Here is a 27,187-nt window from a genome sequence, read left to right as displayed (position 1 = left end):
TATCACAAAGTAGCCTGCGAGCTTTTGATTCCTCCCTAATAGTTGATCATGCTGGGGGCAAAAACCATGGGGAAGTGGGGAAGGAGAGAGAGAATACCATATTTTTCGCTCTATAAGACGCACTTTTTCCCTCCTAAAACGTAAGTAATGTGTGTGCATCTTATGGAGCGAATGCAAGCTGCGCAGCTTGAGAGCAGTACATGTGAAAAGGATCTAGGAGTCTTGGTTGACCACAAACTTGACATGAGCCAACAGTGTGACGCGGCAGCTAAAAAAGCCAATGCAATTCTGGGCTGCATCAATAGGAGCATAGCATCTAGATCAAGGGAAGTAATAGTGCCACTGTATTCTGCTCTGGTCAGACCTCACCTGGAGTACTGTGTCCAGTTCTGGGCACCACAGTTCAAGAAGGACACTGACAAACTGGAACATGTCCAGAGGAGGGCAACCAAAATGGTCAAAGGCCTGGAAACGATGCCTTATGAGGAACGGCTAAGGGAGCTGGGCATGTTTAGCCTGGAGAAGAGGAGGTTAAGGGGTGATATGATAGCCATGTTCAAATATATAAAAGGATGTCACATAGAGAAGCGGACACGGAGCAATGGTTCCAAACTACAAGAAAGAAGATTCCACCTAAACATTAGGAAGAACTTCCTGACAGTAAGAGCTGTTCGACAGTGGAATTTGCTGCCAAGGAGTGTGGTGGAGTCTCCTTCTTTGGAGGTCTTTAAGCAGAGGCTTGACAACCATATGTCAGGAGTGCTCTGATGGTGTTTCCTGCTTGGCAGGGGGTTGGACTCAATGGCCCTTGTGGTCTCTTCAAACTCTATGATTCTATGATTCTAGCTATCCCAGAAGCCAGAACAGCACTGCGCAGCGCTCCCTCTTGCTGTTCTAGCTTCTGGCTTAGCCCCTCTGTCCCTTTCCCCACCTCCCGGAAAAGCCGCCAAGAGCCGTGCTCCCTTTAAAGGACCAAGAAATAGAATTTAAGTTAGACTCTTAAACATAGAGGTCTGGATGGAAGAACAATGACTTTTTCTGAGAGTTTTTTCGAGATTGGACTTTCTGAAATTAAAAGCTATCAAAAGACGGCAAAGTGGAGTTGAGATATAGACGTGGATACACCAGGCTGGCAGTAGACAATGGATGAACTTTGGGGATTGGAACCGGGGAATGGGGGGGGGGAGATTTGGAATCCAAAGGCTGTAAAATTATATATTATTTCTTTCTTTTCTTTTTTCATGTTTGTTGTTTGAAAATAGGGGAATTCGTGGAAGGGAAATGGGGTCGATCTTAGGGAATTATATAAAATATAAGGAGAAATGGTTCATTAAGATAAATAAGATAAATTAATTTAGAATAAATGGGTTATTTAAAATTACAAATAAGGTTTTAAAATTTGGGGTAAGAATCTGTGGAATCAATTTAAGGGAAATGGAATACAAGAGGGGGAGGGGGGGGGAAGTCCGGGAAAGATGCCACTGAAACCAAGTGTAAATCATATTTGTTTTTTCTTTCTTTCTTGCTATCTTTCCTTTTTATTCTGGAAATTTTTTAATAAATATTATTAAATTAAAAAAATAGTAGTAGTTCCCCTCCCCCCATAAATAAGCCAAAACATAATGCCAGTAACCTGAATATTCAAAGTGCTTTCAAATATTATGTGCTGTACTTTGGAACCAGAATTGTAGCCTTCTCGTCTTTGGGTTATCAATAAGTCTACTAGACAGCATGTCTCATCTCTGCTTCCAGAATTGGAGGCAGCAACGCTTCTGAATCCCAGTTGCTGGAAACCCCAGGAGAGGACAGGGGTCTTGTGTTCGAATCCTGCTTATGGGTTTCCCATAAAGGGCACCCGGTTGGCCCCTGTGAGAAGAGGATCCTGGACTGGAGCAGGATCTGGCTGAAGCCTCTTCTGATGTTCTCATCGCTAGGCAGTCTTGGCTGCCCTCCAGATGTTTTCGACCGCAGCTGTCCTGGCTGAGGCCAATGGGGATTGTCGTCCAAAACATCTGGAGCATCCCAGGTGGGCTGTAGGGTGTTGCGATGATGGGGATTTGTTTGGCGCCTGGCAATATTGCAAAGCATGGAAGCTGGTGGAGACTGCCTCTGCTGCTCCTTTGCCCCAGGTCAACTGAAGAGCAGAAGAACGTAAAATAAAAAAGCCCTGCTGGGTCAGGCCAGTAGGCCATATAGAGTCCACCCTCCTGTTCTCACAGCAGCCAATCAGTTGCAAGTGGGAAATCCGCAAGCAGGATTCGAACACAGGAGCGCCTCTCTGCTCTCGAGGTTTCCAGCAACTGAGATTCAAAAGTGTTGCTGTCTTCAGTTGGGAAGGGCAGAGCAGAGCCATCGGCAGATCTCTCCATTCATTTGTCTCATCCCCTTTTAAAGCCTCTGTGATGGCCTGGGATTCGGACTCGGCATGCTGAACCTGAGGGATCCCAGCCTGCACAGGATTCCCAGCCTCCAGAACCAGCTGAGCCAGGGCTGGGACATGAGCCTGAAGGGTCCTCACCTGGGCTGGATCCTCAGGTGCAGGCACCAGCTGAGTCTGCTCTGGCTCCTGAGGTGATGGAGGACCCATTGCCTGCAGGTGCTCCACTCTCAGCCCCGTCAGGGGAAGCTGAGGTTGCCTCTGGGTCCGGTGACCCTCCAGCCACTCCTGAGCTGCAGAGGCTCAGGGCAGAGAGGCGGAGGGAACTGAGTTCCCGCAGGAGGAGCGCTTGCCTCCAGGCCAGAAGAGGCGAGTCACCAGAGGATCGGGGCCACCCTATGCCTCGGGGCAGATAAAAGCCAGCCAGCCCAGTCCCAGGTTGCAGGAACAACATTGTTGGTTGCTAGTTCCTGCCTGAGCTCCTGACCCGCCCTGGCTCCCTGCTTGCAAGCCTGTTCCTGACTTCACCCAACTCCCTGCCCTGCACCCAGCTTCAGCTACTACGGACTGCCTCCACGTTGCACCTTTGACCACGGACCGGACTTGGACCTAGCCTCTCGGGTAACCCACGGGACAAGCACAGCCTCCCAAGTTGGCAGCAAGTTCCTGTGGCAGTGAGTTCCATAGTTCACCTCTGTGCTGCATGAAGAAGTCCTTTCTTTTTCTCTTGCCTGCCTCTTCCTTGGAGGCCCCTGAGTTCTACTGCTCTAAGAGAGGGAGAAGCCCTTTTCTCTAACCACTTTCTCCAGGCAATGCATCCATTTATGCAATTATATCAGGTCACCTTTTCCCTAACCCAAAAAACCCTGCAACCTTTCTCCCTTGCGGGCTTCGCTCAATCGGCTCAATCATTTCGGCTGCCCTTTCCCACACCTTTCCCAACGCTGCAATATCCTCCCCGAGGCAAGGCAAACAGAGCTGCTTCTCTTTCTCTCCCTTTCCTTTTTATTCCAAGTATATATTTCCCGTTTTTATTCCTCCCACGGCACACGGAACTCGTTTAACAAAAAGTCAAGTCCCGATCCCCCTGAGATTCTGCTCTCCTCCTCCTCCCGCCTCCGGGCTGATGCACAACTCCAGGTGAGTCTCTTGTGGGCACCTTTTGGGTAGTTAGGAGGGTGCTTCGGATGCCAGGGGGCACAGAGGTGAAGGGAGGGAGAGGCAGAGAGGCGGCAGAGGAGAAGGCCTGGGCGCCTTGTGCTGAGTCATCACAGCGGTGGCATCGCCAGCTGCTCCCGCTGAGTCATACTTTTGTCGCCTGACAACCATCACCATGGCACTGGGGTGCCAGTCTTCTTTCTTTATTCCTTTGATTGTTCGTGCAATTCATAGGGCTTCCTGGAAGCCGAATGCTCTGCTCTGGTCAGACCTCACCTGGAGTACTGTGTCCAGTTCTGGGCACCACAGTTCAAGAAGGACACTGACAAACTGGAACGTGTCCAGAGGAGGGCAACCAAAATGGTCAAAGGCCTGGAAACGATGCCTTATGAGGAACGGCTGAGGGAGCTGGGCATGTTTAGCCTGGAGAAGAGGAGGTTAAGGGGTGATATGATAGCCATGTTCAAATATATAAAAGGATGTCACATAGAGGAGGGAGAAAGGTTGTTTTCTGCTGCTCCAGAGAAGCGGACACGGAGCAATGGTTCCAAACTACAAGAAAGAAGATTCCACCTAAACATTAGGAAGAACTTCCTGACAGTAAGAGCTGGTCGACAGTGGGATTTGCTGCCAAGGAGTGTGGTGGAGTCTCCTTCTTTGGAGGTCTTTAAGCAGAGGCTTGACAACCATATGTCAGGAGTGCTCTGATGGTGTTTCCTCTTGGCAGGGGGTTGGACTCGGTGGCCCTTGTGGTCTCTTCCAACTCTATGATTCTATGAATGCTTGGAGTGGCAAAAATGACTTTAATGCCAGAGGGCGCGTTTGGGGCACTGCCTTCTGGCTGACCCTCCTCCAGGGCCCACAACAGAAGACGCTGACCCATACTGAGTCCATCTAGCTCAGTAGTGTATACACTGGCAGGCAGCGGCCCTTTAGGATTTCAGACAGGATCTCTCCCCTGCCGCTGAGCCATGGCCTCATCCTGTATGTCCGTGGTAGTGTCTTGCCAAATGCAAGGCGGTTCTTTTAAAATGAGGTTCAGAAGCAATACGAAACACAAGCGAGTGAGAAGATTAAAGGTTTTGTTCTCAACAGCAAGCAATATATACATAGCAGGCATGCGCTTCAATCTGCCACTTGGAACCCCACAAGAAGTGATGAAGTGACTCCCCTGTGAAATAAAAAAAAATAAGGTCATATATATATATATATATATATATATATATATATATATATATATTTAATGGGACGCGGGTGGCGCTGTGGGTTAAACCACAGAGCCTAGGACTTGCTGATCAGAAGGTCGGCAGTTCGAATCCCGCTGACGGGGTGAGCTCCCGTTGCTCGGTCCCTGCTCCTGCCAACCTAGCAATTCGAAAGCACGTCAAAGTGCAAGTAGATAAATAGGTTCCACTCCAGCGGGAAGGTCAACGGCGTTTCCGTGTGCTGCTTTGGTTTGCCAGAAGCGGCTTAGTCCTGCTGGCCACATGACCCGGAAGCTGTACGCCGGCTCCCATGGCCAATAAAGCGAGATGAGCGCCGCAACCCCAGAGTTGGCCACGACTGGTCATAACGGTCAGGGGTCCCTTTACCTTTATATACATTTAATATATATATATATATATATAAAATGTTCATAAATGTACCAACCAAGCGCATACATAGATGTGTGGACCACATGTCTGGAGCAGCACAGGAGGACCGCCCTGAAACCATTTTTGACTGCGGTTTTGTTGTACACGTTTCCTCCACTATTTTCATAAACGCGGGCTGGTTGGGAAACTGCCAAGCAGATTTTGAAGGAGTGCAAATTTCAAAGGACTTTTCGAATCTTGCGGTGTTTGAGAAAGCGCAAAGTTAAGAAATCCGGCTTTAACTGTGAAGTGAATCAAATACCTTCCCCCGCAAGAATTCGGTTTGAAAATGCCTTCTGTGGGAGCCCATTCAAGGCTTTCCCCATTAAACCTTATCCTGCCCCCCCCCTTGCACAATCACCCAACCTAATTTTCAGCCCCATTTCAGAAGGTGGAGTGTTTGCTAACATTCCGCCGCATGCATTCCCCCCCCCCCCCGAGCAACTTCGGGTAATTAATAATACTATGTGGCTTTATCCAATGGATTTCAAAAAAGGTGCTTATTCCGGACAATGATTTGTAGGCAGCCAGGGTAGAGAACCCAAATTTGAGGCGAATCTCAAAATCTGTGGCCATGTTGCACCAAGAGCTGGGTCTTGATGCAAGTCCAGAAGTCGGACTCCAGAGGGGGCCAGTGGTCCAGGTCATCACTAAAGTATTTCATTTGGCTCTGGAGCAGCTGAGAGGCAGCACTGAAGCCATGGCAGGGAGAGGAAGGCAAAAGCAGCCCCTCTAGACACATTTGTAATAATAATAATATTAATTATTATTATTGTTTATACCCTGCCCATCTGGCTGGGTTTCCCCAGCCACTTTGGGCGGCTTCCAGCAAAATATTAAAATACAATAGTCCTTCAGATATTAAAAACTTCCCTAAACATGGCTGCCTTCAGATGTCTTCTAAAAGTCAGATAGTTGTTTATTTCCTTGACATCTGATGGGAGGGTGTTCCACAGGGCAGGCACCACCACCGAGAAGGCCCTCTGCCTGGTTCCCTGTAACTTGGCTTCTTGCAGTGAGGGAACCGCCAGAAGGCCCTCAGCTTTGGACCTCAGTGTCCAGGCTAAATGATGGGGGTGGAGACGCTCCTTCAGGTATACTGGACCGAGGCTGTATAGGGCTTTCAAGGTCAACACCAACACTTTGAATTGTGCTTGAAACGTCCTGGGAGCCAGTGTAGGTCTTCAGGACAGGTGTTATGTGGTCTCGGCGGCCACTCCCAGTGCCCAGTCTAGTTGCCGCATTCTGGATTAGTTGTGCGTTCATTGGTGCTCATGATGCAATGGGTGGGTCTTTCTGTTACGGTGCAATCCTCCTTTCCACAGCTGGGCTAGATTGGCCCGATGACCCAGCGGGCTCTTATTTCAGTACCCCCCTCATTTTTACATGATTGCACCTTTGATGGTATATTTGCCTGGGATTTGGTCTATATCCGTCATGCATGCTTTAGCTGCAATGTCTGCATTGCGCCAGGGTGGGGGTGGGCTAGATGACATTTGGGGTTCCCTCCCAACTCTACACACCTATGATTTAGACTGCCTGCAACCCTGTCCCTGGGTAATAATTCCTATCGAACTGGGACTTACTTTTGAGTAGGAATGGACAGGTGGTGGTGATCTGCTGTTAAAGGATGCCTGTTTTCCTTAAGCCAATAATAATAATAATAATAATAATAATAATTTATTTATACCCCGCCCATCTGGCTGGGCCTCCCCAGCCACTCTGGGCGGCTTCCAAAAGAATATTAAAATACTATGATACATCCAACATTAAAAGCATCCCTAAACAGGGCTGCCTTCAGATGTCTTCTAAAAGTCTGGTAGTTGTTGTTCTCCTTGACATCTGGTGGGAGGGCGTTCCACAGGGCGGGCGCCACTACCGAGAAGGCCCTCTGCCTGGTTCCCTGTAACTTGGTTTCTCGCAGTGAGGGAACCGCCAGAAGGCCCTCGGCGCTGGACCTCAGTGTCTGGGCAGAATGATGGGGGTGGAGACGCTCCTTCAGGTATACTGGGCCGAGGCCGTTTAGGGCTTTAAAGGTCAGCACCAACACTTTGAATTGTGCTCGGAAACGTACTGGGAGCCAATGTAGGTCTTTCAAGATGATAATAATAATAATAATAATAATAATAATAATAATAATAATTAATAATAATAATGGTGCACCATCAAGACCTTTTTCCCAAACGGAGATGGAGAGAGCCCCCCGTTCAGCTGGCCCTAAAATAGGAGAAAGCTTGTGGTATACAGAGTCACAGAACCATGGAGTTGGAAAACCCCAAGGGTCATCTAGTCCAAGCCCCGGCCAGGCAGGAAGACGCAGCTGTCCCGCCACAACTGCAGCTAGAATTTTGTTAGCTAAGAATTGGAAAACACAAGAAGTGCCAACAGTGGAGGAATGGCAGAGGAAGATGATGGACTTTTCGGAGCTAGCCGACCTCACCGGAAGAGCCCGCGACCAGGAGGAGTAGTACCAGGAGGAATGGAAGAAATTTAAAGACTATTTAGTGAAATATGCTAAGATAATTTAAATAGAAAAACTTGCAAACACCAGATAGGCTTAGGATTTAATATGTGATGTTATAGAATAACATGTTTAAATTCGATATGAAAAGAAAGAAAGACGTTAATGGATCAAGTAAATTTTATGAGAAATTTGTTCTGGAAAACTGTTATGATGATATATATTGGAACTCAGCCAGGGGGATTCAAGGAAGTCACGTAACAATGTTATTAAGACTGGAATTATTACAGTTAGGATTTATGTTTGTTTATAAATTTTGGAAAATCAATAATTTTTTTTGGAGAAAAAAAAAGGGAATACGCAGCTGTCCCTTAGGGGGCTCAAATCTGACGCCTCGGTGTTATCAGCACCGGCGCGCTCTAACCAACGGAGTACAGTGCAAGGGGGGGGGACCCCAGTTCCAAGGAGCCTGGCTGCCCTGGGTGCAAAATGTGCTCTCCTTCTCGGCCCCCCGCGCCTTTCCTCCGCCCTTCCCGCGGGGAAGTTCCCTCCCAGTTTTCCCCGGCGGAGAAAGGGAAGGAGGCAGGAGGAGGAGGAGGAGAGGAGGAGGAGGAGCGGAGCCCGCGCGCGAAGGAGGAGCAGCTGCGGAGCAGCAAGCGCCTCGCCTGCACTACTCCTCTGCCCTCCTCTTGCGCCTTTCCTTTCTTTGCGCGTCTCGAAAAAGAAGGGGGAAGGCGGCAGCGTCTAGCCAGCCCTTCGTCCGCCGGCCGGGAAGGAAGGAAAGAAGGCAGGCAGGCAGGCAGGAGGGCCGGCCGGGGAGGCGCTTGGCCGGCGGCGAGCGCTTCGTCTCCCCGCCCAGGCGCCGCCTCCGCCGGCCGAGAGCGCACGGAGGCGCCGGGTAAGTGGATCGCGGGTGCTGGGAGCGGCGGGGCTGCTCTCCTTTGCCTCTGGTCTTGAAGAGCTGCGGAGCAGGCAGGCATTCAACGGGGGCAGCTTCCCACCCGTTCCCCTTTTGGAGAAGCGTTCCCCGTTGGCTTTCTGCCTGCCTCGGGGGAAGTCAACGGGCTGGGGGATCTTCTAACACAGCTCCCGTTCGTCATTTGGAGAAGTTCCCCGGCCGAGCTTGTGCAAAGCAGGCAGACATTCAACAGGGAAAGCTTATTCCAAACACCAGTGGGGAGCAGCGGGGGGGGGGGGGAAGGACACTTCCCCTGTTGAGTTTCTGCGAGGCAGGCAGAAAGTAAACAGGGGAAGTTTCCCCCCTCTACTCGCTTTTGTCATTCAGAGAAGCTTCCCCTGCTGAATTTCTGGGAGCTTTCTCACCCCCCCCCCCGGCTTGCTAGTGACCCGCTGGTGAAATGGATGCAGCAGCCAAAGGAGGATTACACACGAATGAGGTTCTGAATGATCTGTCTGTTTTATATACATTATAAGATGAAAGTTTCTTGGGACTGTAGAATTTCAGAGCTGGGAGGGGACCCCCAAAGGTCATCTAATCCAACCCCCTGCAAAGGGGGGGGGGACAGCTTGTAAACCAGCCCTCCCCAACCTGGTGCCCTCCAGCCATTTGCAACTACAACTCCCAGAAGCCCCGGCTAGCGCATCAGTGGGACTTGTAGTACAAAACAGCTGGATGGCACCCGGTTGGGGAGGGCTGTCAAACAGGGAGGCTCAGAGGCTACAACGACGACAACAACAATTTATTATTTGTACCATGCCCATCTGGCTGGGCTTTCCCAGCCACTCTGGGCGGCTTCCAACAAAATATTAAAATACCGTAATGCATCAAACATTAAAATCTTCCCTAAAGAAGGTCCAGGCTGTGACATTTCTGCAAAGTGGGCTTCTTAATATTTCTGCTGTGGGAGAGGTGTCACTTCAGCAAAGCAAAGCCGGGACCATTATGGGATTCGGACCTTATAGCACTGCTGTTGTTTGTATTTATTTGAGCTTTGCTTGGAAATAAACCTCTGTTTGCATTTTCCCAGACCTTTTAAACTCCTCCCTCTCAGCCCTGCTGAATTCAATAGCCCCGGTTTTGCTTGTGGCCGAGGCCTGTGCAAAATCTCTTTCTTGCTTGGAATGCCCGAATAACTAGGGTTTTGTGTCCTAGTTGCGTTTTTAAGTATAAATGCATACGAAATGGTTTGCATCGGGGGGGGGGGGGGGATTTTAAATAGGTCTTGGAGCCGCCTCCAGCTGCAGAGGGGAAAATCGTTTTAAGTGCGTGTAATTGGGTCTCTCAGATGCTGTGGGGACTTGCAAATGAGTGCTGCTGCTTATAGAATCGGAGAACTGTAGAGTTAGAGGGGCTCCCAGGGGTCATCTAGTCCAACCCCCTGCGATGCAGGAATCTCAACTAAAGCATCTCTGACAGGTTGCTTGGGGGGCGGGGGCGGGAAGGGACTTTCCCCATTACTAGCTTTGCTCATGTGTTGTTGTTTTTTTAAAGACTTGCCTAGTGGAGCAGCGTTGTGATCTGAGGGCCTCCTCTGCAGGGTCGTTGTGTCGGACATCATGGGGTGCAGTTGATCTTGGGGCAGAAAAACATCCTGGGTCAGCCATGCTGTGGCTAATGCCGTTTTTGGTCTCGCAAAGTGGTGAAAATCTACCTTTGCTGGAATATTTCTGTTACTTCGTGTGATTTCAGTATTTGTCGACGCCTGCTTCTCTCTTTATGTCTGTGGGTCCTTTGGGTTTTTCTCCAGGCATGTTTCCGAAGACATGAGGACTAGCGACTTGCGCTTCTAAAACCCCTAAATTTTTGGAATGCTGATTTTAAAGGTAGACATCTAATGGCTGCAAGTGAAATTGTGAATCCTTTAGACTGCAATCTGATTTTATTATTGTTGTTGTTACTAAATTTGTATACTGTACTGGCCTTCATCTGTAGATCTCAGGGCATAAAATTACAAGACAAAAACACAAACACTTCTTAAACAGACTTATGAGCTCATTGGGGGGCTATGACACTGTGTTAAAGGTTTTAACCGCTGAGTAAAAACTGCCTCTTTCTTGGTCATCTGACCTGATAGGAAGTGTGTAGGACCACAGGAAGCAGCCTTTAAATGAGCCGGCTGCTGGGTCAAATCACCGTATTTTTTGCCCCATAAGACGCACCTGACCATAAGACGCATCTAGTTTTTAGAAGAGGAAAACAAGAAAAAAATATTCTGAACGAAACAGTGGATGTATGATTTTTGTGGTTCATGCTGTGGCCACAGACATGTGATTTGACGGTGAGTTTGGGGTAGCCCAATGCAAAAATCCTGAGGATCCATGTGGATCCGTGCTTTGTAACCACGTTTTTGCACCATTCTTGCCCCACGAAACAGTGGATGCGTGATTTTTTTGGTGCAGGCTGTAGCCATGGACATGCTATGTGATCTGTTGGTGAATTTGGGGTGACTCAGTGCAAAAATCCTGAGGATACATGTGCTTTTACCTCCCCCCTCCCAGGCAGCCTCCTTTATTGCTAGTGTCCCTTATCTCCCTCCCAATTGCTTGCTGATCAGTTGCTCAGCGGCTTTGTTTCAACACCCCCTTATCTTGTTCTAAAAAAAAAAAAGCATGATCTGCTTTTCGCCCCTGGGCAATTCGGATCCAGGGACCACACATTCGTTCCATAAGACGCACAGACATTTCCCCTTACTTTTTAGGAGGAAAAAAGTGTGTCTTATGGAGCGAAAAATACGGTAGCTTACTGTAGTTGACACTGAGTGCCATGGGACTCTCCAGGATCTTAGCGTGAGGACATTCCCATCTCTACCTTGGAGATGCCAGGAATCCAACCTGGGACACCAGAGGAGCCGGCTGGATCAGGCCAGTGGCCCATCTATTCCAGCATCCTGTTCTCAAAGGGCCGAGCAGGATCCGAACTCAAAAGCCCTCTCCCCTCCTGAGGTTTCCAAGCGACCAATATTCAGAAGCATCACTGCCTCTGACTAAGTCAGGACTCAGCCGTCATGCGTTATCCTCCTCCATCAATTGGTCCAGTCCTTTTTAAAACTGTTGCAGGAATTTATGTATAGGTGGTGGTGGAGGTTTGCCCCTCCAGCAGATATCCTGCACATGCAGCCCACTACCAAAATCAGCACCATCACTTTTGTCACTTTTGTGATTTGTCCTCACAAAACACTTCATCACAGTTTCTTCCTATCTATTCAAAGGGCCTCTGCTGCACAATACCAAGTGTAAGAATTCGCTGATAGATGTACCTGTGTACTGGCTCACTGGGAAAACTTCAGAAATTCATATAGACAGGTGAGCTCAGCTACTCAGCAGCCCCTCTGCCTGAGTGATAATTCCTGGCATCCTGATACCTGAGTGCCAGACAGGTAGCCATTCCAGAAATAACAAACCCAGATGAAGACAAAAGGGTGTGATGAACTTGGCTGGGAAACAGGGAAATGTAAATATCTCTTTTGTGACACTTGATGGGTGGAGGGCAAGGGGAACCATGGGGCAGGGTCCAGGATGCTCAGATTCCTGCCACCAGACCTCCGCTTTCATGATGTAACCATGATGTATTAGTGATGTAGTTGGGGGGGGGTGTAACATGGGGATTAGCAGCTAATAAAAGTTTGAGTTCTATTTTGTTCGGGGCTTCCATCTTGTTCCACTTGTGGCAGGTGGGAGTCCTGTTGCGACCGTCTTCAATAAAGACCAAGCCTACTGGCTGCTGTTTTGCTCTGGTATTCCTGGCTGGTGTCCTTGTTTTTTGTCCAAGGGAGCCCTCAGATTTCTCCGTTAATAAAAGCCATCTGGCTCTTTGGTCCGCTGCTGCATCATGTGGCAGGGAGTTCTGTAGTTTTAATTTCTGCGTTGTAGCAGGTTCTCTGCCGCTGACTCCTTACCGAAGCCTGCCGACGGCTCAGATTTGCTAAAGCTGGGGAAATTTTAGGGGCGCAGCTGGCATGCCTTTCCAAGAGAGCTGCGCTGGTAAACCCAGAGCCTGCTGAAGCAGGAGGAGATGGAGGCAGGTTTGGCATGTCTGCCACATTGGCCTCCTCTAGGCACTGGCGAAACGAGGCCTGCAGAGCCTTTAGCAGGATCCAAGACTTGCGTGCCCATCGCTGGGTCCTGGGATGCAAGCCTTGGCTCGCGTGCCACAGCTGTTCCTGGCAGAGGTGCCAAAGGAGAGATGTACAACTCCTGGCTTGCACGCTTGGAAGCTGCATCCCTGAGGCTTCCGGTTGGTGCCCGGCTCACAAATCAAGGCTTGCCCTCCAGCCTCCCCTTTTGCAGCTGGGAAAACAAGTCCGCTCCGACAATCTCACTGCTGTGCGCATATCTGGGGTTAGAGGGACAATGCTCCCAAATTCTGGGCAGTTTTAAGAATTCAGCAGCAGGCCAAGGATGGAAAGAAATTCCAGGTCTTTTGTTGTTGCTGCTCCTTCTGCCTTGGTGACCACCAGGTGACTGGGAATTTTTTATTTTTTATCTTTGGCTGGAGAGTCCAAAGTTACAGCTTCCTTGCTTCTGGAGCTGCTCTCGGCTTCCTGAAACATAATTGAGAAAAGCCACGGGGCCCTTGAAAGATGAATGGATGTGTTGTGGCGCCCAGGGCTGTGTCAGATTTGGGAAGCTTTCTCAGGGCCCCCAAACCCTTTCCTCGTCTGACTCTCCCTTCTCTGCAGGCTGAAAATAAAGGGCCGCTCTGATGTTCAAGGAGGCTGAGCTTCTGATCTTGGCCCCCGCAGATAGAAGGCTGGATGTGGCCCTTTGCTTGAGCTTCACTTCAGAGAGCCGGGATTCTGTGCCCAGTCCAGGAGAAGTTTAGCAGGGCACCCTCACCCAGCGCGGAGAGCGGGGAGAAAAGGCTCTTTGTCTGCCGGAAGAATAGGCCAGAAATTCCCCTTACATTCAGACCTTCCCACAAACATTTCTGTTCCTGTTACGAGGCCGAAGGGGACCTGGCTGCTCCCTGGCGAAGCGCACGGCCTGCAGGGACGGATCGGTGCCAGGTTTTGCGTTGATTTCCAGGAAGCCATCGCCCCTTTCCTGCCTGCCGCCAGGTGAGCTGTTCCCTGTCGCCCAGGCTAAACATCCTCTTCGCTCCATCTCTCTCACGTTCTTGGGATGACTGAAGGGGGCTCAGAAGTGGGGTTCCCTCTTTTCCTCTCCCTCCCCAGCCTCCAGGGCCCTTTAGAGAATAATAAAGAGCCCAAAATGTATGTTCCAGCCTTAGGGAGGCAGCGCTAGGAAGAGGCCAAAGGGAGCTGACTGGGGCTGCCCCCCGCTTGCGTTTGGGGTGCCCAGGGAGGCGGCAAGGGTTTCAGAAATCAGACTGACCCCCATCAGGCGCAATGCCTTAGGAAGGTCTCCTGCACAAGCTCGGTGAAAACTGGGGGTGCCCACGCATGTCCCCCTCTCTTGTCTTTTGCGTTTCCTCCTCCCTTTGAACATTTATTGCGTGCTCTTTTATGAATCGGGATGAATTGGGGTCTGTTCCCCTTGCCAGACTGGGAGGGGCGGAGAATAGAGTGCCCTTTCTGATGGGGCTCGGCTGCGGTTCCTTCGTTTTGCTCTTGAGGAAGGGCCCTCTCGCCTTATCTTTTCATATTTAAGAGCTTAATCCTCTCAGTTTGGCCTTCTGGTTTACGAGGAACTTTGGGCGGTGGTTTGATTATGCCTTTGGTTTTATGGGCTGGAGGGAGATTCCCTGCGCCGTTTGTTCGCTCAGATTCTGACAGTTTGGTTTGGATCGGTGTGCATTTGCAAGGGCATTTTCACGAAGTGATATTTAAAGCTCCTCAGCTTCCAGTGCTGGCTCCAGAAATCTGCACTCGTGTGTGAATTGCCAGGGGTGGTGGAAACGATTTAAGCTCGCAGAATAAAAGAGAAAACGAGGGTTGCACCAGTCATTTGAGGAAATGCAGGAGGAGGTGAAAGAATGAAAACAGGAAAGCTTGCAATGTTTTGGACTTTTCGGTTTAGAGAAAAGCTGAGAAAGGAGTGGAAATGTGTAAAATCATGCGTGGCCTGGAGGAAGTGGCCAGAGAACAGCCCCCCCTCTCTCATATATATAATATTGGAAGGTGCAGAACAGATAAAATACAGTAAAGGGCTTTTTCATGCAGCACCATAATTAAACTATGGAACAGGAGGCAGTGATGACCCCCAACTTGTAGGGTTTTACAAGGACTGGGCAAACTCACGGGTAGCCTTGGCATTATTAGCACTGCAGTTAACATTAACAAAGTTGTACCCGAAATCCACTGCAACTTGAGTGTGCCATATTAAGCCGAGCTCATCTCCTTGTCATCCGGCCCCCTTCCAGGGTGAACGCCGCATTCCACCCTCTCTCTGTTGGAATGCGTGTCTTGTCAGAGTAGATGCGGGGGACCTCTATGTGTGCCCCCATTTCCCTCACCCTTTTTTTTTTAAAAAAAGAAATTGCATCCTTTTCTCTCTTAGGGTCTATCTAGTAGGTTTCAGCCCAAGCCAAGATATTTTGCTGTCAGAGGCAGAGGAAATGCTCCCCCCCCCAGCTGTTTCCTTCTCAAGGCGGCTCACGTCATTTTGGTACCCAAATGAGGGGAAAACAACAACTAAACCCAATCAAAAACAAAACAACTAAAAAATGAAAGTGTTTAACCATTTCCTGCCCTGTTTCCTTTTGCCCCTAATGGTAGGGCTGGCCCATAATCATCTGGTTGCTGCAGCCACTGTGTGGCACCTTGTCTGTCTCCTTCCAGCAACTCCTGCAGCCCAGGTAAAGGTAAAGGGACCCCTGACCATTAGGTCCAGTCGTGGCCAACTCTGGGGTTGCAGCACTCATCTCGCTTTACTGGCCGAGGGAGCCGGCGTACAGCTTCCGGGTCATGTGGCCAGCAGGACTAAGCCACTTCTGGCGAACCAGAGCAGCGCACGGAAACGCCGTTTACCTTCCCACCAGAGCGGTATCTATTTATCTACTTTGATGTGCTTTCGACCTGCTAGGTGGGCAGGAGCAAGGACCGAGCAACAGGAGCTCACTCCGTCGCGGGGATTCGAACCGCCGACCTTCTGATCGGCAAGCCCTAGGCTCTGTGGTTTAACCCACAGTGCCACCCGCGTCCCTGCAACCCAGCTGGTGCCAAATGTCTTGCTCTTCTTTCCTTTGGACCACATCTTGTCGTCTGGGCAGCTCAGGACCCCAGACAAACTGGCCAGGCTTGCAGGTCGTTTCGCTGCTGCTAACACAGCAACACTGCTAACACGGGACGCAGCAGTTATGAGTTGCCGGCCTCTACAGCCACAGCAGGTGCTGCGATTCTCCAACAGTTTGACTTCATCCTTGGAGGCACGCTCCATTGTCTCTCGAGACGAGTTGTGCCGATTCTGAGGATTAAAGCGGTTAAGTGGGCGCGTGTGGGTGTAGCGATCTAGTCTCAAGTTGCGAAGGCCGGGTTGCAAGGGAGGTCTTCCGAGAGAGGAAGACGGAACTTCAGGGAGAGAAGCGCCAGTGTTATTTGGGGCTGCAGGTCAGGGCCTGGTCAAAGGAAGCTGGAACGGTGCCCGCGGCGTTGATCCGAGGGGCGCAGAGCCAGGGATTTCTCAGAAGCCACAGGGACATCCAGGCCCGCTGTATTTATAGTGAACGAGGGCAGAGGCTGGAGGGTGAGGTGGAGGGCAGGGGATTTGAGGGGGCAGAGCGGACCGATTTGGGGTGGGCTGAGGATGCTACACTATGTACTGTTCCGCTCGCCTCCACTAAAAAGGATATGGGAAATGGTTCAGATAAGGTGGGGCTTCTGTTACATTCAGATATTCCCGGTCATTACGTGGATTTCAAAGGCGGAATTGACGTCGTGGGTGTGGATTTCCAAAAGGCGGCAAGTCAATTGAAGAAATCACTTGGTGTGGTTTTTTGGTGTTTTAGTAAAAAGAACTAAACAACTTTGGGGTTTGACCCATGCCAGATTTACGTATAAGCTAAACAAGCTCTAGCTTAGGGCCCCACTCTCTTGGGGGCCCCAAAAAAATTTAAGGGGGAAAAAGAACTGGATGTACATTTCCAAAATCTAAGATAAAAAACAAATAAATTAAAACCTACATACAGCAACCGTGTTTTGTGTTGTGCAGGTTCCTGTGATTTAAGTCATGGGCCCCGCCTGCTAGCCTGCTCCCCAAAATATCACTGGTTTGCTCCTTTCTATATATAGGGTGCCTACATTCTGCATGGACTGGTTGCAGGGCAACATGTGCAAATGGCTTGAGATACCTATTAGGTCCATAAATTACCATATAGCATGTATGCAACACAAAAAACAGTGACAGTTTGTTGTTGACAAAGGACTGCTGGACATATAAAGGGCCCCATTACCTTCAGGAGCTGAGGGCCTCATCAAACTTAAATAAGGAAGGAAAGATTGCAGCATTTGGGACTTTTAGAGATGTTCATAAAAATGCACACGGCACAGAGAAATGATAGTTGAAACTGTGGAACTCCCTGCCACATGAGGCAGAGAAAGCTATGGATGGCTGCTAGCCAGGAGGGTTCTTCTCTGCCTACACAGTCAGAGGCATCAACGCTTCCCAGTATCAGAGTGCTGCTTGGCCCCTGTTTGCCTTTTGAGACTTTGTTATGAGGTTAAAATAAACCAATAGGAATTCTGAAATAAAGAGAGAGAGAGAAAGGGGGAGGAGAATGAAAAACAACAACCAGGGTTCACAGCCTCATAAAATAAAGAGCCTTCTCAAGTGACTAATGATTGAATTGGATGTTACAACAAGAACTGACTTGATGCACAGGGAGTGCAAAACAAATGAGACGAATGCTTTAAATACTTGGCTCCCTGAAGCCGGGTTTATTCCTATTTCTGAGAAATTAACAGCATCTTCCGGCTGCAGCAAGACCTATGGGTTTTGCCCGGGGGTGTCCTGTCTGATGAAATATGACTTTTTAGGGTTTGCCCTTTTTTAAAAATGCCCCCCTGCTTCAACAAACGAAGAACTCCCTGCACAGAGACAAATAGCAGGTCAGGGAGGCAAAGCAAAAGCGGTGTGTGTGTGTGTGTTTGTGTGGAACACATAACAGATCACAAAACTGAGGGGTTTTTCTGTGGCTGGATGAAGAAGTCCAAGTGGAAATTTACTGCTGGGAATTCTCAGGCGGGCGGCATGCCAAGCGCTAAATGGGGCAGCAAGAACAACTCACAAGCCGCAGCAGGGAGATGGGGGGGGGGAGAAGCAGAATTCTTTGCACTGCGCTCTCCCGCAGTCCTCTCCCCCCGGGAATTGGAGCAGGAGGGGGGTCAATGGAAGGAAAGGGGAGGCGTGGATGGGTGACGGGTTTGCACAGTTTGGAGACTTAACCTGGGGAGAAAACAGCAAAGACCTGATGAAGAGAGCAAAGCAGAGGTTATATTTTCTGAGAATCCTCCGGAAAAACAAACTCTCAAAGGACCTGTTGATGGCATTTCACCATTGTACTGTGGAGAGTGTATTAACTTAGGGTCTGTGTGTGTGGTTTGGGAGCTGCACGGTCAGGGGGAAAACAACGCTATCCAGGGTTGTAAAGACTGCGGAGAGAATAATTGGGTGCCCTCTTCCCACCTTGGATCAAATCTACACTTCCAGGTGCCATAAGGAAGCTGCAGAGATAGTGCAGAATAGTGCGCACCCCGGAAATGATCTCTTTCATCTTCTGGAAGAAGGTCCAGGGTTATAAAGACTAGGACCAGCCACCTGAGAAACAGTTTCTATCCAAATGCGATTTTGGTTTTAAATGCAGTATAAGGAGTCTCTATGGGAGTATATTATTGGGACGCAGGTGGCGCTGTGGGTTAAAGCCTCAGCGCCTAGGACTTGACGATCGAAAGGTCGGCGGTTCGAATCCCTGTGGCGGGGTGCGCTCCCGTTGCTCGGTCCCAGCGCCTGCCAACCTAGCAGTTCGAAAGCACCTCCGGGTGCAAGTAGATAAATAGGGACCGCTTACCAGCGGGAAGGTAAACGGCGTTTCCGTGTGCGGCTCTGGCTCGCCAGAGCAGCTTTGTCACGCTGGCCACGTGACCCGGAAGTGTCTCCGGACAGCGCTGGCCCTTGGCCTCTTAAGTGAGATGGGCGCACAACCCCAGAGTCTGTCAAGACTGGCCCGTACGGGCAGGGGTACCTTTACCTTTACCTTTATGGGAGTATATTGTATTTAAAAATGGGGTATCAGAGTTTTTAGGGGGCTAACCAGGTTGGGATAGCAAGCTGGTTGGTTTTTGAATGTCTTATGTAGATTTTCAATTTCGTTGTTCTGTATGGGACAGTGACAATAAAGATTATTGTATCGTATCATATGGTATTCTGGGTTGGTGGCAGAGGAGGAGTCCTGGCAGCTGTGACTGTGTGCCCACAAAGTTACCCGAAAGAAGAGGATCAGGGAAGGAAGCAAGGGAATTGTAGGATTTTAGAGTTGGAAGGGCTCTCCAGGGGTCATTTAGACCAACCCCCAGGAATGCAGGAATCTCTGCTAAAGCATTCCTGACAGGTAGCCGTCCAACCTGTGCTGGAAAACCTCCAAGGAGGGAGAGCCCATGACCACCCGTCTTACAGTCAAACTGCTTTTACCGCCAGAAAGTTCTTCCTGATGTTTAGTCAGAATCTCCTTTCTCAAAACGTGAAGCCACGGGTTCGAGTCCTACCCTGCAGAGCAGGAGAAAACAAGCGTGCTCCCTCTTCCATTTGACAGCCCTTGAGATACTTGAAGATGGCTATCCTATCTCCTCCTAAATGGCAGGCGAGTGGTTATATTAATCATCCCTGGGGATATTTGCCCACTGCTTAATATGCTGCATCCCTAACTGGTTTAGGTCAGGGGTCAGCAAACTTTTTCAGCAGGGGGCCGGTCCACTGTCCCTCAGACCTTGTGGGGGCCGGACTATATTTTGAAGGAAAAAATATGAACGAATTCCTATGCCCCATAAGTAACCCAGAGATGCATTTTAAATTAAAGGACACATTCTACTCATGTAAAAACACACTGATTCCCGGACCATCTGCGGGCCGGGTTTAGAAGGTGATTGGGCCGGATCCGGCCCCCGGGCCTTAGTTTGCCTACCTATGGTTTAGGCATAGCTGTCAACATTTCCCTTTTTTTTTAAGGGAAATTCTCTTATTCCGAATAGGATTCCTCGCAAGAAAAGGGTTTAGGGGTTTAGATCATACTAAAACACAGTAAGATTTTTATTTTGCTCTGGGGAAAATGTATATGCAACATTAAAAACCCAAAATACAAAGAGAGGCATCAGTAACCCCTTCTGTGCTGCAAATCCCACGGGCTTCAAAGTAGAGGTTTGCCCCACTGACCTCCAGCTTCAAGGGCTGAGGTCAGGGGTCAGCTCTGGACCCCAGCCTCCCAGCTCTTTCCTTCTCTGTCAATATTCCTATCATCCTCCTCATCTTGGAAAGTTGGAGCAATCTCCCACTTATCCTCAGGGCTCTTTGCAGTTTGAAAAGAAAGAGAGGCAGAGGGAGAGACAAAATAAAAATGACAGCAGCGAAACAGAAATTCCAGGATATTGTGCCAAAGTGGAGCTTAATTCTGCAAAGGAAGCGAATTGGCATATATGCTGTTGTTTGCAAAGAGGCTAAGCAGAATATCAAATATCCTTCGGATGCCAGACGCTGCCCCACAAGGTGCCAACCCTGTCTGTACTGCGGTAATACTGTTTTATTGACCTGTTTCCCCCCCCCCCTTGCTCTTGGGTCAAAAGGGCTGCCAGAGAGACTTGCAAAAAACCACTGGCTTATCTAAAAGGAACAACACAAAAGGAAAAAGGAACTGGAAGGGAGGAGGGGAAAAAAAAACCTCGGGTAAACTTTTATTTAACAAAGACCTCTGCAATTTTCAGGAGGAGGGATTCTGTGCTCAGTGCTGGGTAATGGCACTTCCTCTGTGGAATTATGGGATGCCAGCAGAATCTGGGCAGGGCTTTGAGAGTAGAAATGTTGCCAGTAGGTGGTGACTAACTGCAAATGCACCATCTAAATTTTTTGCTCCATATACTTGAAGCGCTGAAAATGTGTCTCTGGGTTAAAGCCTGGGTCACGCTGAGCTTTGTCTTTGTTTTACTTCATTTTGTCCGCTCAGACGTCCTTCCCGTGAGGGACATTAGACCAAACGTCTTGCTCTCGGGATGCCTAAGAATTTGAACCCAGGTATCGGTTCGCTGGCCCAGCGGATTGAGTGACTTGAATCATTCAGATGAATAAAGAAGAAACACTTGTACAAGAATTGAGACCCTTTTCGGATTATTTGAGAAAATACTGCTGTCAAATGAAATCGCAGGCGGGACTTGAAATATAAGCAAAGGAAGCCGAATGATGAAAGGAATGTACTGTAAGATACACGCGTTGGAGAAATATTATGTATATGGCAGGCGATGAATGATTTGAATAGAAACATCGTGGAAGTGAGGATAGGAAGTCAAAATCTCATGGCAGTATTGCATTGAAACTGAACTGAATTTGTTAAATTCTTTGGAAACCAATTTAAAATTATGTGTGTGTTTGGAAGCTGGCCTAAGATTCACGTTCGTTGCTCCGCCTACTTTCCCTCCTGACCCCGCCCCCACAGCCAATGCGGCCCCCAGAAGCTTGTGGCCCTCTGGCGGAAAATGTCTCCCCAGCTCTGTGGCGGCAGGGCCAGGTTCCCAGGATAGGGGAAGTGGCATTTGTGAGTCTCCCGTCTTAAAATAAATCACCGTTAACCGCAGACGGGATGTTGTGCCTTGGCACTGCCCACCCTTGCTGGCGTCACTGCTGCGTGCCTTCCTCGCAGGGCTCACGTTTTGCCCGAGTCACTGCAGGTGGGGCAGGCCAGGGGGTGGGCGAGAGGCCTCCCGACGGGAAGCCAGGGTGGCTTGGGTGACTCACAGGATGGTACAGGACCTCTCGTCGATGAGTCAGCCCTTAGGGGCTGTCAGGCAGAGCGATTGCTGCGGATCGGTGCCCCGGCTGGTGCCCCGGCTGGTGTTGTCAACAAAATCTGCCCTTTTTCCCCTTATGGGGTACCCAGGAGCTTGTATAGTGACCTTACATGGGGTCCCTATTGGTAGGAGAAAGTAACAGAGGCCAACCAGAGAATATTGAGAAGCAAAGCAGCTCGTAAGCCTGATCTTTATTAATCTGTTGCAACAGGGAGCTCACTCACCACATGCAGGAAAGGAGGAGGAACCCAGAACAAAGGTGTGCCTGTCCTTATACAGTATAGACATTTTAAATTCCCTGCCCTGGAGCTCAAGACCACCCCTCCATACATCATACATACATTACAGAAGGGGTGGTACCCAAGACGCACACCCCCAATACATCATACCTACATCACAGAAAGGGTGGTTTACTGCAGAAATCTGAGTGGTATGTTTACCTCCTGTCTACCAGGTTACCTGTTTACTGGTCACTTGATTGGATTGCCTGGGGAGCCAGGGCAGTCTTTTGTAATGATAAATACTTAGTTCCTGAGCCAGGTCACAGGCTCACACCCTATTCATATCTTAAATGTGCCCTTAAGACAGGATTTGTGAAGGAAAAGACAATGGGGAGGCTTTTCCATTTTCCTTTGACCTTGACATTTGCTCAGTTTGGGAATCAAAATGGTTTCAGGTCGGTCTTCCTGTGCTGATCTATGTACGTGCTTGGTTGGTACACTTATGAACATTTAACATATATCTAAGACCTCAAAATTCCTATCACACTGGCAGAATTTCAAATAACCAGCTCCACCTCTCCTGGCTCTCTGATTGCAGGTCCTGTCACTGTTTAGTAGGTCTTCCTTAAGAACAGGAATTTCAATAGGGTCAAATGTCAGGTTCTGCAAAGGCAGGAAGAATATAGTACAAATATAGTATGGGGGGTCATCTGTGTTATAATAAAAAAAACTCTGCTCCCTTTCCCTTATGGGGTACCCAAGAGCCCATTTAGAGTCCTTAAGTGGGTTCCCTGTCGGTAGGAGAAAATAACAGAGGCCAACCAGAGAATATTGAGAAGCAAAGAGGCTAATAAGATCTTTATTAAACTGTTGCAACACTCACCACACACAGGAGGGAGGAGGAAGCCCGAACAATGGTGTGCGAGCCCTTATGTAGACTTTTGAAATTGCCCACCCTGGAGCCCAAGACCACCCCCAAAAACATCCTACATGCATCACAGAAGGAGGCCATTTACAGCAGAAATCCTGTCTGCTGGGATACCTGATAATGGTCACTGATTGCTTTACCTCTGCTTAAAAACCTCCAATGAAGGTTTTAAGGTCTCTTGTTGTGCCAGTTTGACATCCCCCCCCCAAAAAAAAATAAAATAAAAAAAATTCATGTGCAAAGGATTGGATGGGGCTGTTGGCAATCTTGTCAGAAGAAGATCCATGGAAGATGGAACCGGCTTGTTTTCTGCCGCTCCAGAAGGCAGGACTCGAATCCATGGCTTCAAATGAGAAGAACAGAGATGCCAAGATTCAAGAAGAACTCTCTCAACTGTTCAGCACTGGAACGGTCTCACCCACATTGGAGGTTTTTAAGCAGAGGTTGGGTGCATCTGTCAGGGATGCTTTAGTTTGAGATTCCTGCATTGGAGGGGGTTGGATTAGATGACCTTTAGGAGTCCCTTTCAGCACTTAAGACTCGTCAGATTCTATGATTCTAAGGTCTCCCTTCTGAAACACAGGGCGCCCCATCAGTGCTGGCATTCCCCCATATACACACACCTGTGAAAACAGCCTCCTTCCCTTGATCGCCTGACCAGAACATCCTGTTCCAATTGTTTTCATTGTTAACGCTGGTTCAGTGGGTTTTCTTTATTGTTTAATTATGGATGCATCTAACGTTTCAATGGAATGGTTTTATTGTGCATTTTAATCATGTGTGGATATATTTTTGTAATTTGTTGTTGTTGTTTAGTCGTTTAGTCGTGTCCGACTCTTCGTGACCCCATGGACCAGAGAACGCCAGGCACTCCTGTCCTCCACTGCCCCCCTTCATGGATCACTGCCTTGCCGTGGCGAAGGGGCTTGAAGAACTCAGAGAAGCTATGAACTATGCCGAGCAGGGCACCCAAGATGAACAGGTCATAGTGGAGAGTTTTGACCAAACGTGATCCACCTGGAGGACGAACCGGCAAGCCACTCCAGTATCCTTGCCAAGAAAACTCCATGGACAAAGACAACAGGCATTTTTGTAATAGGTTTTTCACTTTGACACTGCCTGGATAAATCATCGTTATTATTAATTGCAATATATATATATATATATGTGTGTGTGTGTATATATGTATATGTATATATGTATGTATGTATGACACTGCCTGGATAAATCATCGTTATTATTAATTGCAATATATATATATGTGTGTGTGTGTGTGTGTGTGTGTGTATATGTACATGTATGTATGTATATGTATATATGTATGTATGTATCACTGAATCATAGAATTGTAGAGTTGGAGGGGACCCCTAGGGTCATCAAGGCCAACCCCCCCCCCCCAATGCAGGAATCCTGCCCACAGCCGTCCCTGGGTGGGCTCGAACCACCAACCTTCTAAACACCCTCTCTGCGACATTTGAGAGAGTGAAGAGTAACCCTGGCAGTCATCTAGTCCAACCCCTTTCATTGCAGGAATCGCAGCTGCCGAATCCCTGACCAATGGCCGGACATCCTCTGTTTAAAAGCCTCCAAGGAGGGAGAGTCTGTTCCACAGTCAAACAGCTCTTGCTGTCAGAAAGTTCTTCCTGATGTTTACTTGGGATCTACTTTCTCATATGCCTGTTGTCTTTATCCAATGACAAACCTAGACAGCATCTTAAAAATCAGAGACATCACCTTGCCAACAAAGGTTCCATACAGTGGTACCTCGGGTTAAGTACTTAATTCTTCCAGAGGTCTGTACTTAACCTGAAACTCTTCTTAACCTGAAGACCACTTTAGCTAATGGGGCCTCACGGCGGCGTCCGATTTCTGTTCTCAACCTGAAGCAAAGTTCTTAACCTGAAGCACTATTTCTGGGTTAGCATAGTCTGTAACCTGAAGCGTATGTAACCCGAGGTACCACTGTATAGTTAAAGCTCTGTTTTTCCCAGTAGTGATGTATGGAAGTGAAAGCTGGACCATAAAGAAGGCTGATCGCCGAAGAATTGATGCTTTTGAATTCTGGTGCTGGAGGAGACTCTTGAGAGTCCCATGGACTGCAAGAAGACCAAACCGATCCATTCTGAAGGAAATCAGCCCTGAGTGCTCACTGGAAGGACAGATCCTGAAGCTGAGGCTCCAATACTTTGGCCACCTCATGAGAAGAGAAGACTCCCTGGAAAAGACCCTGATGTTGGGAAAGATGGAGGGCACAAGGAGAAGGGGACGACAGAGGACGAGATGGTGGGACAGTGTTCTTGAAGCTACCAGCATGAGTTTGACCAAAGTACGGGAGGCAGTGGAAGACAGAAGTGCCTGGCGTGCTCTAGTCCGGGGGGTCACGAAGAGTCGGACACAACTAAATGACTAAACAACAACACTTTCTCATAACTTGAATCCAGGTCTTAGCCTTCAGAGCAGGAGAAATCCTCTAGCCCTTCAGATACTTGCTATTAATATTCCTCCAGGGGCTCCAAGTGGCACACTTGATTCTCTCCATTCACCTTTTAGCCCCACAACCCTTTGAGACAACCTTTTAGACAACCCTTCGAGGTAGGACAGGCCGAGAGGCAGTGACTGGCCCAAGGGCAGAGCGGAGCAGGCTTCATGGTCTGGGTGGGGATTTGAACTGTGCACCACATGGAAAGGGATTTGGCATGTGAAATAACAACAACAACGGCAACTTGTGGGCATCTCGGGACCGCTCAGGAGCAAAGGAGGGCCAGGGGAAGGAGGGCATGGGAAGGCTGGATTCGATCCTTTGCTTCAGAATCCCACTTGCTGGAAAATGCAGGGCTCTTGCGCTCGGATCCTGCTTGCTGGCTTCTCACAGGCATCTGCGAGAAGAGGACGAGCCCTTGGCCTGATCCAGCCACCTCGCCCAGAGCCGAGCCCTCGCTGGCGGAAGCAAAGCACAGAAATGAAAGCAGAGGCGTTGCTCCTCTCTCTCCGCTTCAGTAAGTGCCTGCCGTTTTTTCGCATGCATTTCCTGCCCGGCGCTGGATCATGTCTTAATGCACTTCCTGGAGCAGGAAACGCGGGTCAAGGCCGTTGCCCTATCGGATCCGGCACCCTGCAACACACAACTGAGCGGATCCTGACCCCAGCAGCAGCAAATGAACCAAATTGCATTATGTTCTGGAATGTAAAAATTCCTGCAGTGAAGAGCGTTCCTTGCAGATTGAAAGGGGACGGGGGCCTAATCCAGCCCACTGGTCGATTCAATCTGGCCCTGGTGGCAGCTTATGTCCTTGGGTAAAATTAAAAAAAAGTTCAGCACCTTCAACTCTAAAGAAAAGAGTGGTTTTTAGAGACTAGATGATGAGTCTCTGTAAATTGTGTTTCTAAAGGAACTTTTGTTATTGCCAAATACCAATGTGTTTGCATTATTAAGTTTGTTATGAATAAAAAATCATTTTAACTTAGAGCTTAATAATTATTTCACTATTAATATACTTCTTAATAATAATAAATAATAATAATAAAAGGTAAAGGTAAAGGTACCCCTGCCCGTACGGGCCAGTCTTGACAGACTCTGGGGTTGTGCGCCCATCTCACTTAAGAGGCCAGGGGCCAGCGCTGTCCGGAGACACTTCCGGGTCACGTGGCCAGCGTGACATCGCTGCTCTGGCGAGCCAGAGCCGCACACGGAAACGCCGTTTACCTTCCCGCTGGTAAGCGGTCCCTATTTATCTACTTGCACCCGGAGGTGCTTTCGAATTGCTAGGTTGGCAGGCGCTGGGACCGAGCAGCGGGAGCGCACCCCGCCGCAGGGATTCGAACCACCGACCTTTCGATCGGCAAGCCCTAGGCGCTGAGGCTTTAACCCACAGCGCCACCTGCGTCCCAAATAATAATAATAATAAATTTTATTTATATCCCGCCCTCCCCAGCCCAAGCCGGGCTCAGGGCAGCTAACAACAATAAAACAGTACAAAAGTACAGCACAAACAACACTCTAAAACCATTCATTATAAAATTAATTCAAATCAAGCCACTGGCAACCATTGGGCCAGAGCTCCACGAAGATTGCCGAGGGAGGGAGTCAGGCTGTGCCCTGGCCAAAGGCCTGGCGGAACAGCTCTGTCTTGCAGGCCCTGCGGAAAGATGTCACTATTGTATTTCACTATTAATATACTTCTTAATTGTATTTCAGTTCAACAATTACTTTGATAAAATACATATTTGCATTGAAAGGTGTTGAAAGAGAATTTCCTGGATGCCAAGATCCAGGTTTGGGGCACAAACTCTTTGGCGAGATGCCCCAGTGAGAAGCTGGCAAGGAGGACTTGAATGCAACAGCATTTGCTCTCGCCACCTGCAGATCCTGGCAACAGGTGGCTCACCTGTTCAACAGGTGATTGTGGACGTAGAGCAGAGCCCTTGTGAGAAGCGCCGGCTTAGAAGGTGGCTGTGTTCTGCGTCGTTTTGTGTGGCTTGCCTGGCTTGCGGACAAATCATCTCC

General features: G+C 48.9%; 1 protein-coding gene across 5 annotated transcripts in view; it reads left to right on the top strand.

The window, feature by feature from the left end:
- The first annotated feature begins 13,243 nt into the window (after window positions 1-13,243).
- The window catches only part of ARAP1 (ArfGAP with RhoGAP domain, ankyrin repeat and PH domain 1), a 156,846-nt gene continuing 142,902 nt past the window's right edge, over window positions 13,244-27,187 (top strand). For 4 of the 5 annotated variants that reach the window (XM_079973315.1, XM_079973317.1, XM_079973318.1 and 1 more), the window contains exon 1: window positions 13,246-13,647. The gene's annotated coding sequence lies outside the window, so the exon portion shown is untranslated. Of the gene's footprint in view, window positions 13,648-27,187 lie in introns of all 5 variants that reach the window. The other variant, XR_013838246.1, reaches the window with a different exon arrangement.

This window comes from Podarcis cretensis, assembly GCF_951804945.1.
Source record: "Podarcis cretensis genome assembly, chromosome: 4".
Taxonomy (NCBI): domain Eukaryota; kingdom Metazoa; phylum Chordata; class Lepidosauria; order Squamata; family Lacertidae; genus Podarcis; species Podarcis cretensis.
Note: the sequence above shows the minus strand (reverse complement) of the source record. Positions and strands in the feature narration are given on the sequence as shown.